Here is a 16,270-nt window from a genome sequence, read left to right as displayed (position 1 = left end):
TTGGGAGTAGATTCACATGATTCATCGCTTAACATACAACACCCAGTGCTCATCCCAACATGTAAGTGTCCTCCTCAATGCCCATAACCCGTTCCACCCCCCCCCCACCATGAACCCTCAGTTTGTTCTCTGTATTTAAGAGTCTCTTATGGTTTGCCTCCCTCTCTGTTTGAAACTGTTTTTTCCCCTTCCCTTCTCCAGTGGTCTTCTGTTGAATTTCTCAAATACCACATATGAGTGAAAACATATGGTGTCTGTCTTTCTCTGCCTGACTTATTTCACTTAGCATAATACCCTCCAGTTCCAGCCACATTGTTGGAAATGGCAAAATATCATTCTTTCTTGTTGCTAAGTAGTATTCCTTTTATATATAAACCACATCTTCTTTATCCATTTATCAGTTGATGGACATTTGGGATCTTTCCATAATTTGGCTACTGTTGGTAGTGCTGCTATAAACTTCGGGGTAAATGTGTCACTATGAATCAGCACTCCTGTATCCTTTGGATAAATTCCTAGTGGTGCTATTGCTGGGTTGTAGGGTAATTCTATTTTTAATTTTTTGAGGAACCTCCACACTGTTTTTCCAGAGTGGCTGCACCAGTTTGCATTCCCACCAACAGTGCAAGAAGGTTCCTGTTTCTCCACATCCTTGCCAACATCTGTTGTTTCCTGAATTGTTCATTTTAGCCATTCTGACAGGTGTGAGGTGGTATCTCAACATGGTTTTGATTTGTATTTCCTTGATGATGAGTGACGTTGAACATCTTTTCATGTGTCTTTTGGCGATCTGGATGTCTTCTTTGGAAAAGTGTCTCTTCATGTCTTCTTCCCATTTCATCACTGGATTATTTGGTTTTTGGGTGTTGAGTTTGGTGAGTTCTTTATGGATTTTGGATACTAACACTTTATCTGATATGTCATTTGCAAATATCTTCTCCCATTCTGTCAGTTGCCTTCTAGTTTTGTTGGTTGTTTCCATTGCATTGCAGAAGCTTTTAGTCTTGATGAGGTACCAATAGTTCATTTTTGCTTTTATTTCCCTTGCCTTTAGAGACATGTTGAGTAAAAAGTTACTGAAGCTGATGTCAAAGAGTTTGTTGCTTGTTTTCTCCTCTAGGGTTTTGATGGTTTCCTATCTCACATTTAGGTCTTTCATCCATTTTGAGTTTATTTTTGTGTATGGTGCAAGAAAGTGGTCCAGTTTCATTTGTCTGCATGTTGCTGTCCAGTTTTCCAAGCACCATTTGCTAAAGAGGCTTTTTTCCATTGGATACTCTTTCCTCCTTTGTCAAAGGTTGGTTGGCCATACATTTATGGGTCCAATTCTGGAATCTCTATTCTATTCCATTGGTCTATGTGTCTGTTTTTGTGCCAATATCATACTCTCATGATGATTACAACTTTGTAATGGAGGCTAAAGTCCAGGATTGTGATGCCTTCTTCAACATTACTTTGGCCATTCAGGTCTTTTGTGGTCCATACAAATTTGGGATTGTTTGTTCTAGCTCTGAGAAGAGCTAGAAGGTGCAATTTGGATTGGGATTGCATCAAACGTGTAGATTGCTTTGGGTAGTATTGACATTTTAACAACATTTGTTCTTCCCATCCATGAGCATGGAATGTTTTTCCATTTCTTTGTGTCTTCTTCAATGTATTTCTTAAGTTTTCTATAGTTTTCAGCATACAGATCTTTTACATCTTCGGTTAGGTATTTTTTGCAGATAGATATTGACATTGTTTACATTAGAACTATCCCTCTTTTACAGGATCTAGCCCAGGGCCTTGCACTTAGTAAATGCTAGAAAGTTGATATTTGCTGATCAATTTTTCTATCCATTGGGACTTTGAATATATATAGTGGTTAGGACCCAATGATGATAATATATAAAATATCATGTAGTTCATAAAGCTCATTTTATAAGATTTATGCTTCTACCTCTGAAATCTTCCATTTGTTAGGACAAAGCATTTTCTAAACATTATTTGAGTATAAAATAATTTCATATAAACAGCTGATGTTTACATTAAGATTTTTTTTTTAGATTTAGAGAGGTCTTTATTAAAATATCAGACACATACATGTGCTAGTAAAAATATTCTCTATCAGTTGCCATGGATGGAAAGAACAGACACCTTAAAACCACATTGATACTATGTTGATTATTTTTTCTATTTTTTGTTAAGATGAAACATAATTTTGGAAATGTTCATATTTACTAAATATGTATTACCTTAGCAGATATATTTCCTGTGTCACAAAGATTAATCTTCTGAATCATTCATGGTGTAAGTCTTGATTAATAACACGGACTCTGGAGCCAGATGCCCTGAATTTAAATTCAAGCTAAATCATGCATGACTTTAGGCAAGTTACTCAAAGTCTGTGAGCCTGTTTCTTCACATGTAATGTGTGGATGATGATAAACATCTCCCTTACAGGAGTATCCTAAAAATTGAATGAGTTAATACATGTACTGTATTTACAATAGTACCGATATCAATAGTCAGTACAAAGTAAGGTTTAGCAATTGTGTTGTTGGTATTATCATTTAGTATTGGTTTCTAAGGTTTAAAAGGCATTTTCATTTTAGCTCTATCTTACCAGTAGTTTTATCTTTCAGACCTTTTGGTTAGCAGTAAATGAAAGCAGAATAAAAACCTTCTAATAAGCAGCATAGTACTGTGAACCCTCAAACTGGCCTTTTTCCCTGGGGCCACTTACCTCACCTCCCAGAAACATTTCTCAGATTTGTAAGTTGTAAGCAGGGTTCTTTGAATCAATGTCATTCAGCTTCAAACTGGCTCTACCATTCCAAAGTATCAGAGGGTGACATGATGGCAAAATGCTTGCAGAAATACTTGAGGAATGATTTTGTGAGGTTTAATTTGTGCTAAAAATTCATCAACACATTTCCAGGAAGGCAAATCTTCCCAAGACATATGGAAACTCTTTAAGGTTGGTTTCATGATTCTGATTGAGACTGTTTTCATTTTATCATTAGGCACTTCAGAACAAGGAATGAAATGCAAAGTAAATTATTATCTGTCTGTTAAGGCATAGAAAGCAGAATGCCAATTTGAGAAGGGAAGGATTTTATGTAGTAAATTGAACTAGAGACATAACAGAAGGGGCTTGGGGAGAGGTAAAGTTAAGGAATGTAGAAACAAAATAGATGATTTAATATGATGAATTACATAAAGGATCATTCCCAACAGAATGCATAAGGAAGAGTGTGAAGAGAGCTGCATTATTTAAAGACTGGAATAAACAGTGCATATTTGGAGGGTCTCAGAGTATATAAAGAGATCTGCTTAGCATGGCAGCCAGCTGCTCACCTCTCATGATGGAAAAGAAGAAATGTGCTTAAGCTGAAGTGTAAGGGATTTGGGTTCGACTTTCTCAACAATAAAGATAGTTAAACATTGATCTGAATTGTGTTATCTCAACCTTGGTAATACTGAAAAATGGCTTAACTGCTAATCAGCCTGAGATGTTCCTGTGCAAAGACAGTTATGGATCCATGACCTCTTATTGACAACGATTTGCTTTGCTTTGTGTTTTGGTATTTCAGAGACATTTCTTACTTGAAAGTATAAAATTTTCTCTTGGACTCTTTCCCTAGCCACCTTTTTCCCTTTGTTCCCTTCCTATTCTATAATTTTATGTATCACACTTTTCATGTCTCAGTTCTTCTATAGTGCTGTGATTTTGTTGGGGATGCATTAGAAAAATTCCTTTCAAATAAATGATAAACCTACCACTTAAACATATTCTAGGAGTGGGATGTGTAATTGAGTCATTTTTTTTTTAATTCCACAAATTGTTATATGTTAGGCAGTGTGGTAAGCCCTGGAGATTCAAAGTTGAATAAGGCATAATTTTCTTTTGGAATTTACTGTGTAGTGGGTTAAAGATAGATACGACTGCAATTTATTTATTTTTATTTTTTAAAGTTTATTTATTTATTTTGAGAGAGAGAGAGGAGTGAGCAAGCAAGCAGGGGAGAGGCAGAGAGAGAGAGAGAGAGAGAGAGAGAGAGTCCCAAGCAGTCCCTGAACTGTCAGCAAGGAGCCCGCCTGATGTGGGGCTCAATCCCACAAACCGGGAGATCGTGACCAGAGCCAAAACTAAGGGTTAGACGCTTAACAAACTGAGCCACCCAGACACCCCCATAGGACTACAATTTAAATGCAAGAAGTGATAGAACAGAAATGAATCACAACATCATAGCACAGAGAAGGGGGTTAAGAACTTTGTCTTGGAAGGATATGTCTATGAACAAATATCTCCACAACTTACCTTGCAAGGAGCAGATTCCTAGGTGAGGGGAAGTTACTGGGGGGATCTCTCCCTGGGAAATGCTTTAGACCAACAGTGATCCACCTGGCTTAGATGGTTGCTCCTTGGGAAGGCCTCTGTTGGCAGCTGTTTCGTAGCAAAGCTCCATACCATGAGGGAGAAAACCCAAATTTTGGTAGACAAGTACCTGTGACTGCTATATCACTTCTGATGATATTTTGAGATCAAATTAGGTAATAAAGGCTTAAGTATCTAGCAAGAAATAGGCACTTAAGGAATGTGTATTTAAAAGAAAGGGAGGGTTTCTTATGTCAGTGGCATGGGAGAATATATAGGAGGCACATTTCTGGATTAAAACAGGTTTGGGAGATATAATAAGCAAATGTAATGTGTAGACTGAATTTGGGTCCTAATATGAACATACCAATTCTAAAATGACTATTTCAAAGCAGTTTGGAAATTTTTATTATGAACTGGGTAATAGATGAAATCAAGGAACAATTGGCAATTTTGTTGTGGTAGAAATTACATATTAGTTATGTAAGAAAATGACCATTCTTCTAGAGATGTGGGCTGAAGTGTGCCTGAAGTCCGAGATTTGCTTAACAGTCTTCTCAAAGTAATAAAGGGAAGATGATGTAAATGTGGCAAGTTCTTGATATTGTTAAATCTGGATGATGGATATGTGGAGGCTCAGTGACCTATTCTCAATGTTTTTGCATGTGTTTGATGCCCTCCCTCCCCCAGTGAGCTATTCATGACTGCATTGGTGGCTTAGACTTACAATGGTTGGCGCGTGCAGGGTTTAAGTGCAAAGAAGACAATAACATGCACCTGCAATGTTGAGCTAAAAAATGTACATATGGCATATTTTTTTAATTTTACATATGAATTTAGGTATAACCCTTCAATGTGCATTTCCCAAAGCTAATTTTGTTTTAAAAGCAGAGAACCACGCTCAGAGTTCATTGGCAAGTATGAATACTTTCGGTGAGGTATGCTTTGTGATTGACCAAAAGGTCAATATGATCGTAGTTGATTTTTAATGCAGTGTCATAAGTCTCTTAGTTATTCCTGTTGCTTTATCATTTGCTAAATCACATTCAAAAAGTTATGTAGTATAATATTCTTTCTTTAATGAGGTTTATGTCTAAAAAGTTTTAAGGGAAAAAATGATTAATGTTAGTATTTTATTTTCCCTCAACATAAAATATAGGTCCATTTCCTCTCCAACTTAGATTATATAAAAGCTTTGAAGATGAATTTTCAGAAATGAGTTTCTATCTGAAGATATGTTACTATATTGAATAATCAGAATTGGAATTAAAAGTCACTTGAGATTAACAGGTTGCTTTTTTTTTTTCCAAAATGTTTTATCTACTTTCAGAGTTTTAGCTCTTCGATGTCAGATTAAAATTCTGAAGCATGTTCGATTCACCTCAGAATTGAATGTCAAACCCAAAGACAGATATTTATAACTGAGTTCTGTTCAGGCAAAAAGTCAGTTTCCAGACTGCAGCTTGGATGATTCTAAAGCTCTCATTCACAGTCAAATGTTGCTATCATTTTAAACAAACAAGTTAAAGCTTTAGGATTGGCTTTTTATCAAACCAGCCGTTTTATTCCCTGTTTATTGTGCTTTAAATTTGCAGAGTGCTATGGGGTTTATATGTTGCATTCAAATAATTGTTTCTTTCTCATAGCAACATTCTGGTATTGGTAGTATTATCTGCACTTGACTGATGAGAAAATTGAAGTTCTAAGAGGTAAAATGTTTTACCTAAATTCATCCACCTAGTTAGCAGATCAGCTAAGATTTCTATTCAGTCCTTCTGACTCCAATGTTTTCCATTATAAAATTTCTACATATAAGAAATGGCAAAAAGAAAAAATAACTTGCATGCATTCTAGGGCTTTTTACAAATATTTCAAGATTTTAATCTATAGACTATTTGTTCTTACAAATGCCTAAAGGAGGAGAAGAGAATTAATATACCAATTTTCTCTAGGTATTCATGTAAAGGAGTGCAACACTGACTAACAGAAACAGCCACCTTTTGGGAGAAGTAATTTTATGAGTGTTCCCTTTTAATACTGACACGTCAAATGAGCTTTTTTAAAATTGAGGTATCACTGAAAAATTGACATATAACATATTAGTTTCAGGTTTTCAACATAATGACTCGATATTTGTATATAGTGTAAAATGATCATCACAATAAATCTGGTGTCCATCCATCACAATACATAGTGAATTTGTTTTGTGATTTAAGATTTGGTCTCTTAGAGATTTAAAATACGCAATGCAGTGTTATTAACTTCAGTAACCATGCTATATATTACATCCCTATGACCTATTTATTTTGTAACTGGAAGTTTGTACCTTTTGATGCTGGAAGGTAAGTCACATGGGCAAAGGGAGTCAAAAGGTATGCTTTTAAAACTAATCATTACTGAGTCTTTAAAGATGAGACAGGATGCCTATTTCATTATACTACTGCTGAATCTCACATGTGTGATAGTAATATTTGATAATCATTATATTATCTTAGCCAGCATAAGCAATTGTTCCAATATGATGACTGAGGAAAGTTATATGATGCAGGAACCACTGAGTGAAATAAAGAAGATGGATAAATGTATATACAGGATATTACCATTATTTTATGAGATGGAGATATATTTGGGGTACCTGGGTGGCTCAGTTGATTAAGCAGCTGACTCTTGATCTCAGCTCAGGTCTTGATCTCAGGGTCATGAGTTCAGGCCCCACATTGGGTTCCATGTTGGGCATGAGGCATAGTTAATAAAAGGGGAAAAAAAGGAGATGTATTTACTTATATTAAAAGTAGAATGGATAAACGATTAAATATAAGATATGAGTCTTATAGGGGAAGGTAGGGACAGGTAGATAAGCTAGAATTTCCTGAATATACCTTTTGTGTGTGTGTGTGTGTGTGTGTGTGTGTGTGTGTGTGTGTGGATATGATTTTGGAACAATGTGAATATCCAATGTAATAATTATAAAACAAAATTAAGTGTAAAAAGCAAACCCTAAAAGTCAAAAGCAAAGTGAAACAAGTAACCTGTGTAGCAAATTGGTGGCATAACCCACATAGAAAAGAACTTCTTAAAACTTAAAACCGCAGTAATTTGAGTATACAAACCTAGGGATATATACCCTGAGAACAAAAGAAATGCAAGGAGAATTTAAATTATTTACTCTCTAGTGTATTGTTGGGGGTAGTAATTATATTACAATCCTGAGACTAGTACTGTGAGATAAAACAGATGAGTTATTATGTTGGGGTCCTTGAAAAGTGGAATTTGGACATTGAAGGAAGAAGATGACGATGAAGATCAGTGAAGATGAGTGGGTTAATAGAAACCTTGTACTATTGACTTTGAATGACAATATCAGTAAGAACCTGTGATGCGTGGGTTTTTTTTTTTTTTTTTTTTTTTTTTTAGTATTTACTCCCTCTGTTCACTGAAAAGGCTTTGAAGCAATGATTAATTGCATAACAATGAGCAGCCCAAGCCACCAGACTGTGATACCTAAGTGTCATTTCTTCCTGAAAGGAACTAGGGCCCTTGGAGAAATAGTTGATTCTCCAACCTAAGTCTTGGACAGGAAATAAAAGATTAGGTGGAAAGCAAGAAAGCTATAAAGACTATTAGGTTTTCATCAAAAGGAGTTAGGAGTCAACTTGAATAAGCTCTTATTAAGCAAAAATAGAATAATTTAATCATCATTAGAATAATATCAATAATAGATTGGAACATACCAGATATGTTAAATACACCAGTTTATAATGATACTTTAAAAGAAAAGGCCCCTCAGTGGCTACCTGTGTAGAATGCTAGCAGACAAACTCAGTGTTTTGGAAACAAAGCAAAGAAATGCAGCAATTTTCCTGCCTTTTCAGGAAATCAGGAATTGATAATCAAGGCTTGATGAGAGAGTTTTCTTTTTGTGGGACTCTACTAGCTGATAAATGAAGAATGAATGATAGAACATTTCTACTTTGCAGCAATGGATTCAGGTAATGCCCACCGAGCAGCTGCCGATGTCACAAAAAGTGAGACAAGAAGCATCAGGTGCTTCTTAATGGAGGTCCACAGTATCACCTGTGAATTACTTGTGTCGAAGAGTCGAACTCTATTTGGTCAGGCCTCTACGTAGATGATTCCCAGTTTTCAGAGGAAAAGAAAACCAGGGGTACCTGGGTGGCTTAGTCAGTTGAGCATCTGACCCTTGGTTTCAGCTCAGATTATGATCACATAGTTTCATGAGTTCAAGTCCTGCTTCTGGCTCTGTGCTGGCAACGGGGAGGCTCCGTCAGAGTTTTTCTCCTTGTCTCTCTGCCCCTCCCTGCTCACACTGTCTCTGTCTCTCTACAAAACTAAATAAATACTTTGTAGCAACGTGGATGGAACTGGAGAGTGTGATGCTAAGTGAAATAAGCCATACAGAGAAAGACAGATACCATATGTTTTCACTCTTATGTGGATCCTGAGAAACTTAACAGAAACCCATGGGGGAGGGGAAGGAAAAAAAAAAAAGAGGTTAGAGTGGGAGAGAGCCAAAGCATAAGAGACTCTTAAAAACTGAGAACAAACTGAGGGTTGATGGGGGGTGGGTGATGGGTATTGAGGAGGGCACCTTTTGGGATGAGCACTGGGTGTTGTATGGAAACCAATTTGACAATAAACTTCATATGTTGAAAAAAACCCAAAAACTAAATAAATAAACTTAAAGAAAAGAAAACCAGAAGAATGCATTGAAAGACACAGAGATGCATGAGGACACCTCTAAAGCATAAACAACCTGGTTTTCTCAACAAATCCATTGCAAAAAGAAAAAAAAAAGAAAGGGGAATTATAGACTAAAATAGTCTTTTAAAAAAATGTTTGCTTATTTTGAGAGAGATGGAGAGCATGTGTTTGCAGGACAGGACAGAGAGAGAGGGACAGAGAGAATCCCAAGCAGACTCCATGCTTAGTGTGGAGCCTGGCATGGGGCTTGTTCCAATGACTGTGAGATTATGACCTGAGCTGATGTTAGGAGTCAATGCTCAAATGACTGAGCCACGCAGGCACCCCTAGACTAAAATAGTCTTGAAAGACATATCAACCAATTACAGCGTATGGATCTTATTCAGATCCTAATTCAATAAATTGTTAGGGAAAGGAAAACCATGCATACAACAGTGGAGGAAATTTGAACACTGACTAGATATGTGATGATATTAAGGAATTATTATTAACTCTAAAAGTGTGGTACCAGTATTGTGGTTATGTGGGAATTTTTTGGTCCTCATTTGTGAGAGACATACTGAAATATTTACAGATGAAATGATATTATTTCTGGGATTTGCTTAACTGATCTGAGGCGAAGGAGAAGTAGCAGTGAGTACAGCTGAGACACAAGATGGCAGGTATCAAACCCGGGACGAGCTATATACTATTCTATTTTGTTTATGCTTTAAATGTTTCATAACAAAAAAAGGAACTTTCACTTCAGATCAATCTCAGAGATCATATTATGGAGGAAAGTAGTCATTTATGTGAAACAATTACTATAGTAAGAAAGGCTTCAGGTTAGGTTTTTCACCCATTCCCCAAAGTACATTCCTAATGAGATGCAGTTAACATTTGTTACATATTAAGTTATGTGCCAGACAGTTGTTCTAGTCACTTTACAGGTGTTATCTTCAAATTTGCTAGAATTTTATAAAGAAATTCTACTGTCTTCACTTTTCAGATCATGCTGAGAGATTAAATATCTTAAAGCAAGACAGAGCTAGCAGAGGACAGAGGCAGGCATTCTATTTGGCTTTTATTGCTGGCATGCTCCCGTACTCTCTTCAGTCTGAACAGTTAACAGGAGCAGAGATTTTGAGTGACAGAGTCTGCTGGTATATATATACTTTTCCATTTTCTTGATCAGCATTCTTTGCCCAAATTCAAGCCTTTTGAGGGAGATTATAATTTGCATGTTGACTAAATAGAGACTCCAAAACTCGTCAGCCTGGTCCAAGGCAGTACTAGCCACTCTGAATCTTTAATGAGGCAAGCTGTTCCGCATCCCCACAAGATGGGGGGAGGGGAGCAGTTTTGTTATAATATTCTTCTTAATCAATTGTTCCAAGGAGGTTTTCCTGGGTGTAGTGTATTTGCATGGTGTGCTGCTGGTAGGAAGAGGAAGGATGGTGTCTTCTAAAGTGAGCCAGTCTCCTTATCATGCATATGTACAAAGGAGGGGAGAACTCACGACAGGCAAATAAGAATTGGTGCTTTCGGTACTAAGAAATGAAAACAACCCTTGGATGAACTCTGATGTTCTCCACCCCACACCCTCCCCCCCACACCCAGGAGGATAACATCCTCCTGTAAGATCCAGGGGAGCTTATAAAATCTTTTAGAACATTTGCTTAAGTAATCTTCAGGCAAGTAAATTAAAAACCTCAAGTCAGTAAAATCATTTGTAAATGACCCACTCCGTTTCTTGAAGCAATTATAATTTGTGATAACTGAAGCTTTATTGCTAAAGTAGCAGCCCAGGAGGTTGACTGCAATATGTGCTTCCAGACGTTTGATGACTGACTCTAAACACACAAAACTGTAGGGATTTGGGAAGGCTGATTGAACCAGTCATCTTTTATCTCCCACTTCACTGAAATGGAGGCAACTTGGACACTGTTTATGAAATTAATAATACATATAAAACATAATAAAACAGCCCTTTAAGGAAGGTTAAAAACATTAGAAATGCCAATTCCTAGTTAGCCAGTGATTATTAGATATTGGCTTCAAATTTCCCCAAGATTGGAATGAGTATGTGTTCTTCAAACTTAAAATTAGTTACTTCTCCCCTTTTCCATGGGTGGATTTTCCTATACCCCCAGCAAGAATAACTAATAACTTCATAGTTTCTATCTCATGGAGGAAAGAGAGAAATAAATCAGCATGGTCTATAGCAGTCCAGTTTTTAGTTTAAATCTAAAAATTATTATACCCAGACATGCTTCTTACTATGTAGTTGTTGAACAGCTTCCCAATATATGGAAGGTCATAGAGATTCTCAGTTAAACTAGGGATTACTTTATACTTCAAAATATGGTTACTTTTATCAAGAAGTTGATGTTACCTCTCTGATAAAATTTATAAAATTTGTGTGTCACTGATTAAACTCTGCCAAGCCAAGTCACTAACCACTGTTTTTTTTTAATTTTGAAATATTGTGTAATAACAACACAAATTAGCATTTTTAAAAAAAAAAGTTGACTGACTCAGAGAATATAAAAAATGTGAAAGAATGAAAATGGGGATTTTTCTTCTAGACCTTGCAATACATCTAGACTTTATATTATTTACACTTTATGATCTTGAGGGAGAAGCTGTAGCTATCTCTTTGTATGAAATTTATAGCCACACAATATAAGAATAATTTATATAAGATTTAACACATAGCGTAGTGTCACCATAGATGATGAAGATGGCACTGACACCCTGTGAAACTCACCACCACAGTTAACCACTTCCCCCACTTCCCTTTTGCCTTCAGGAGCTGATCTCACCTCCCACATGGTGAAATTGATGGAAACCAACTGGGGTGGGTTCCCTCTTTGCCTCCCACTTCCCCCAGCAGTTCTCTGGATCCATATCTTCCTTCTAAGGCTTTTTCTTCCCTCTGAAGCTTCCCTGGCCACTATATTCTACACCCTGCCCCTAAATCCTTCTTCTGGGATTCACTGACATTGGAGCCCCTCTCTTACATTGTTGCCTTTTTGTGTTGTATCTTCAAAGTATCTTCTCTCTAGAAAACATTTGCGATTGTCCTAAATATCCTCTTCCTTTGTTAGCCAGACTCTTTGGATGTAAGATTTATAACTATTCTCTTATTCCTTACTCTCTCATTTTCTTTAATGTTTATTTATTTTTGAGAGAAAGAGAGCGAGAAAGTGAGAGTAGGGGAGGGGTAGAGAGAAAGGGAAACATAGAATCTAATGCAGGCTCCAGGCTCTGAGCTGTCAGCACAGACCCCCATGTGGGGCTTGAACTCACAGACTGTGAGATATAACCCAGGCTCAAGTCAGACACTTAATCAACTGATCCACCCAGGCATCCCTCCCCCTTAGTCTCTCATTTTAAACCTCCCTCCACACATAGTCTCCCCATTACATGTCATTATGACCAAGTTCTGTTGGGGCTGATGACACCCCTGCGTGTATCTTCAACTCTCACTTCTCTCTCTGTTTTAGGTCCAGCTTCCTCCCCTTTACAATCGGATTCTGCCCAGAAGTGTTGCCATCTCATCCAAGATGACTCTTGAGGTCCTATTGATCCCTCATTCTGATTGCAGGTTCAGTGCAACTTGGCCTATATCAGGGACATTGGTTTTTATTTCCTCAATAAGATTTTAAATTTCTCAAGACCATATCTTACACTTCTTTCCCCTACCCCTACTCCCAACAAGATCTAGAGAAATTAATAATAATAATTTAATAATTATTGTTAAATATTAGAAGTCTGTACATGTATTTTGGGGGGAGAAAACTCACCTCAATGGTAAGTGAGTGATAGCATTTCAGACCTATTGCCTTACAAAATTGTAACTATTTTATTTTTATTCTCTTCCGTAAGTGCTCACTGACCTTTATCATGGAGCATTTTTCAGATGATAAGAGTTTCAGTATTTAAGTTTTAGGATATTCAGACACCTCCAGAAACTGAAAATCTGTTTACAAATCTAGCAATGACATAGATACATTATTAAGCCAAACAACACAGGATATATAAATAATACGTACACTATACACAGAAGAGTAAACAGAAGTGAAGATTGGGTTGACATCATGGTAAGGTGTCAAATATGGGATAATATGGAGTTAACCAGAGCAATTTCACCAGGGGAGTTGGATTTGAAGTAAGTTCTGGCTTAAAAATATAAAAATGTTAGACTGGCCCAGTAAGAACAGCTTGAGTTCAGGATTAGAGACAGAAGGCACAGAAAGGCAGAATGGGGATAAATCCAGCGATGTAGACTCAAACTAGAAAACGGGCTCAATCCAAGATTTTGTTCTTCCCTCATCAAATTATATTATTGTCATATCTATAAATGTATTATGTCATTTGCTCATATAATAGCTAACATTGACATAATGGTTACACTTCTCATTTTGAATTTTAAACTGCAAAATACAATCATTGCATGTGCAAAACATTACTTTCTTTCCACTTCCTGAATTGTTCTGCCTCACTTCTACTCCATTTCCGTTACCCTTTCCTTTCACCTGTGCACACCACTGACCTTTGTCCCAGCTGCCTGCCATGGCTCATTTAGATTCCTTTCTGTGATCTGGTGTCCCTGATACAAGGTACCACTCACCTAACAGATGCATCCCTTGCCTTTCTCATGCAGGTCATAGAGTACAGTGGAAAAGCCTGAATTTGGAGGTAGATCTGGGTTAAATTTTGATTTTTTCCCACTCGCTCAACGTGTTTGCAATTTTCTTATCATCTTGGACTTTTTCTTCTCATATGTAAAGAAAGGGGCATTAATTCTTACCTTGAAGGTTATTGAAGAGATTATGAGAAAATGTGTTTCAGATACATTCAGATACACCCAGTTTCTGCCAGAATGGGTGCCTCTCATCAGTGTTTCTCAGTGTGTGGTCCCTTGAACACCTGCATCAGAATCACTTAAAATGCAGATTCTCAGAGTTACCCTAGGCCTTATTTAATTCAAATTTATATGGGTCAGCCTGAGAATCTACATTTTAAGCAAATTTCCTGGATGAGTCTATGCACTTTGAGTTTGAAAATCCCTGTGATATGTATTTATCCTCCTCTTTTCTTCTTTTTCTTTCCCTCTTCTCATTCTCTCCCTCTCTCTGTCTCTTTTTCCCCCCTTGATCTCATTTAACAATACAGTGTGCTTGAAGTATGTCCCTTGTCAGGTTATTTTCACTTTTCAGAGTTTCATTTTTCTTTGATGTAAAAAGAAAATTGCCTACTTCTCCAGTCACTGCTTAGAATAAATTATTAAAATGGTATCAATCACTTAGAAAAGACACACACACAAATGGTAGCTGTAATAGAAATCATTAGAGTTATTGTAGGGGTTCCTGTTTATGCAGAACAAGATGCATTAACATTCGTGTGTGGCTTATAACAGAAGGTAATCCAGGGCTGGGACTAATGTGAAGTGAAGAAAGCACTTGCTTTGGGTACAGACTTAAGGCTTTAAAGGGATGCCCCAAATTTAGTAGTTAATATAAATAATATTTTATTTTAATATTTCAAAAAATATCAAAGTCAATTAAATCTACTCTGAACAAAATATCAAAATTTTAAATAAGGATAAGATCAATATTAAAATTTCTTTTTCATTTTGTGTCAGGTTCCACTATGGCCTACCATGGCACTGTTACTGCTCTAAAATATTGCATTAATTTATTCTTTATCTTAATTATTGAGATTTTTGGTGCCCCCTTAAATTACACATCTGTGGCAAATGCCTCACTTGCCTCACCATAGTCCTGGCTCTGGCATATTTCCATGCCTTGAATCATTTCAGTGTTTAATTAGCTAAGACAGAATGGTCCGTTTCCATTCCGTCCTTTTTTTTTTTCCCCCAGAATCGCCACTTAAGCTTTTAAGTGAATTTTTTTAAATACTGTGTTTTTAATATAGATGGGAAATACCCACATCTTGAGAATGTCAGTGTGGATGTCAGTAGTTCAGATGAGTCTCAGAAAGAGATATCATTTTGCAAATGACAGTGTCACCTTAAGATTACATTACATAGAAGAAACAGTCTATAAATCTAGTGTTTGAGGCCCATTTCTGATTGTTTTCAATAGGAACTGGAAAACCAGGAGTCAACAAAAAAGAAAAAAAATGTTCAAGTAGATCAGAATCAGCCTGGCAAGAGAAGTGATCATGGAAGGAGATTTTTGTATAATTAAATGTCAGTTTGCATTTTGAAATATTGCCTGCTGCCTCCCACTCAATCACCAAATGAGATGAGAGGGAATATTCTCTATGCAAACCCGGAACTGACAGCAGCACTTGTTGGGTTCTCCGTGAAGGGTGAACTATAGATCAGAAGGATCAGAGCAGATCATTTTCTCAAGGCAATAAAATTTTGCTGAGAAATGAAGTTAGACATTATAATTTCCCCCTGTAAGAAAAGCAAGTAAATAGCAGACAAAAAGGAAGCCGTATAAACTTCTGGAATTTTAGAGTGGGGAGGAATTTTAGAGGTTACCCAGTTTATTCTCCTCTCTTTTTAGAAGAAGAATTTGATGCACAGGTAGATGGGTGGTTTCTTAAGGTCCCTCAATTATTGAGTGACTGACAGAGGTGCCAGTCTCTTCCACCTGATGCTGGGAGCATTTGTTAGGTTGAGAAACAGGTGAGTGGTACCGTGGGAGTAATACTGGTATCCTGTGCTGTGTAGGCAAATGGCTTAGAAGTCTTTAGAGCTGATGTGGTGGGATTAGGAAGTGGAGATATATCCTTGGATAAATGCTCAGGACCAGCTGAACACATAAGTAGCATTTTAAGAAACGCTTTACTTCCTTCTTTTCCATTCTACCACTTACATAAATGCAAATCTACTGAATCAGTGTCTACAGAGGTACAGCTGGGACATAGGAATTGTGGTAAAAGCACGCTGGGTGTTTTTGATGTGTGTCCTCTGTTAAACACAGCTGCGTTAGAGGTTCATTACTTTCTGACAAAGAGGTCTGTATCAGTCAATAGGAACTTAATGTGAGATAATTCAGAGATAGGTTCAGAACGAAGCATAGGAGACCTACAAAAGCAATTTCTGAGAAAGGAAAAGGGGAATTCTTGCAAAGCAAATCTTGTCTCTTCAGTTTTGTCCAGTTCATGGAAGAATGGGACAAGCTTAGATCCAGAGTTAACAACCTTACACAGGGAATTTTCTTTCCT

At 36.9% G+C, this 16,270-nt stretch overlaps 1 protein-coding gene across 2 annotated transcripts in view; it reads left to right on the top strand.

Annotated features, from left to right (window-relative positions):
• The window catches only part of ZNF385B (zinc finger protein 385B), a 406,146-nt gene that overhangs the window by 55,704 nt on the left and 334,172 nt on the right, over window positions 1-16,270 (top strand). Inside the window, exon 1 of one of the 2 annotated variants that reach the window (XM_045034079.1) lies at window positions 12,571-12,671. The exons of the other annotated variant lie outside the window; for it this stretch is intronic. The gene's annotated coding sequence lies outside the window, so the exon portion shown is untranslated. Of the gene's footprint in view, window positions 1-12,570; window positions 12,672-16,270 lie in introns of those variants that run through there. 2 annotated transcript variants of the gene reach the window in all.

This window comes from Felis catus, chromosome C1 (assembly GCF_018350175.1).
Source record: "Felis catus isolate Fca126 chromosome C1, F.catus_Fca126_mat1.0, whole genome shotgun sequence".
Lineage (NCBI taxonomy): Eukaryota > Metazoa > Chordata > Mammalia > Carnivora > Felidae > Felis > Felis catus.
The sequence above is the reverse complement of the archived record's forward strand: the minus strand, read 5'-3'. Positions and strand labels throughout refer to the sequence as shown.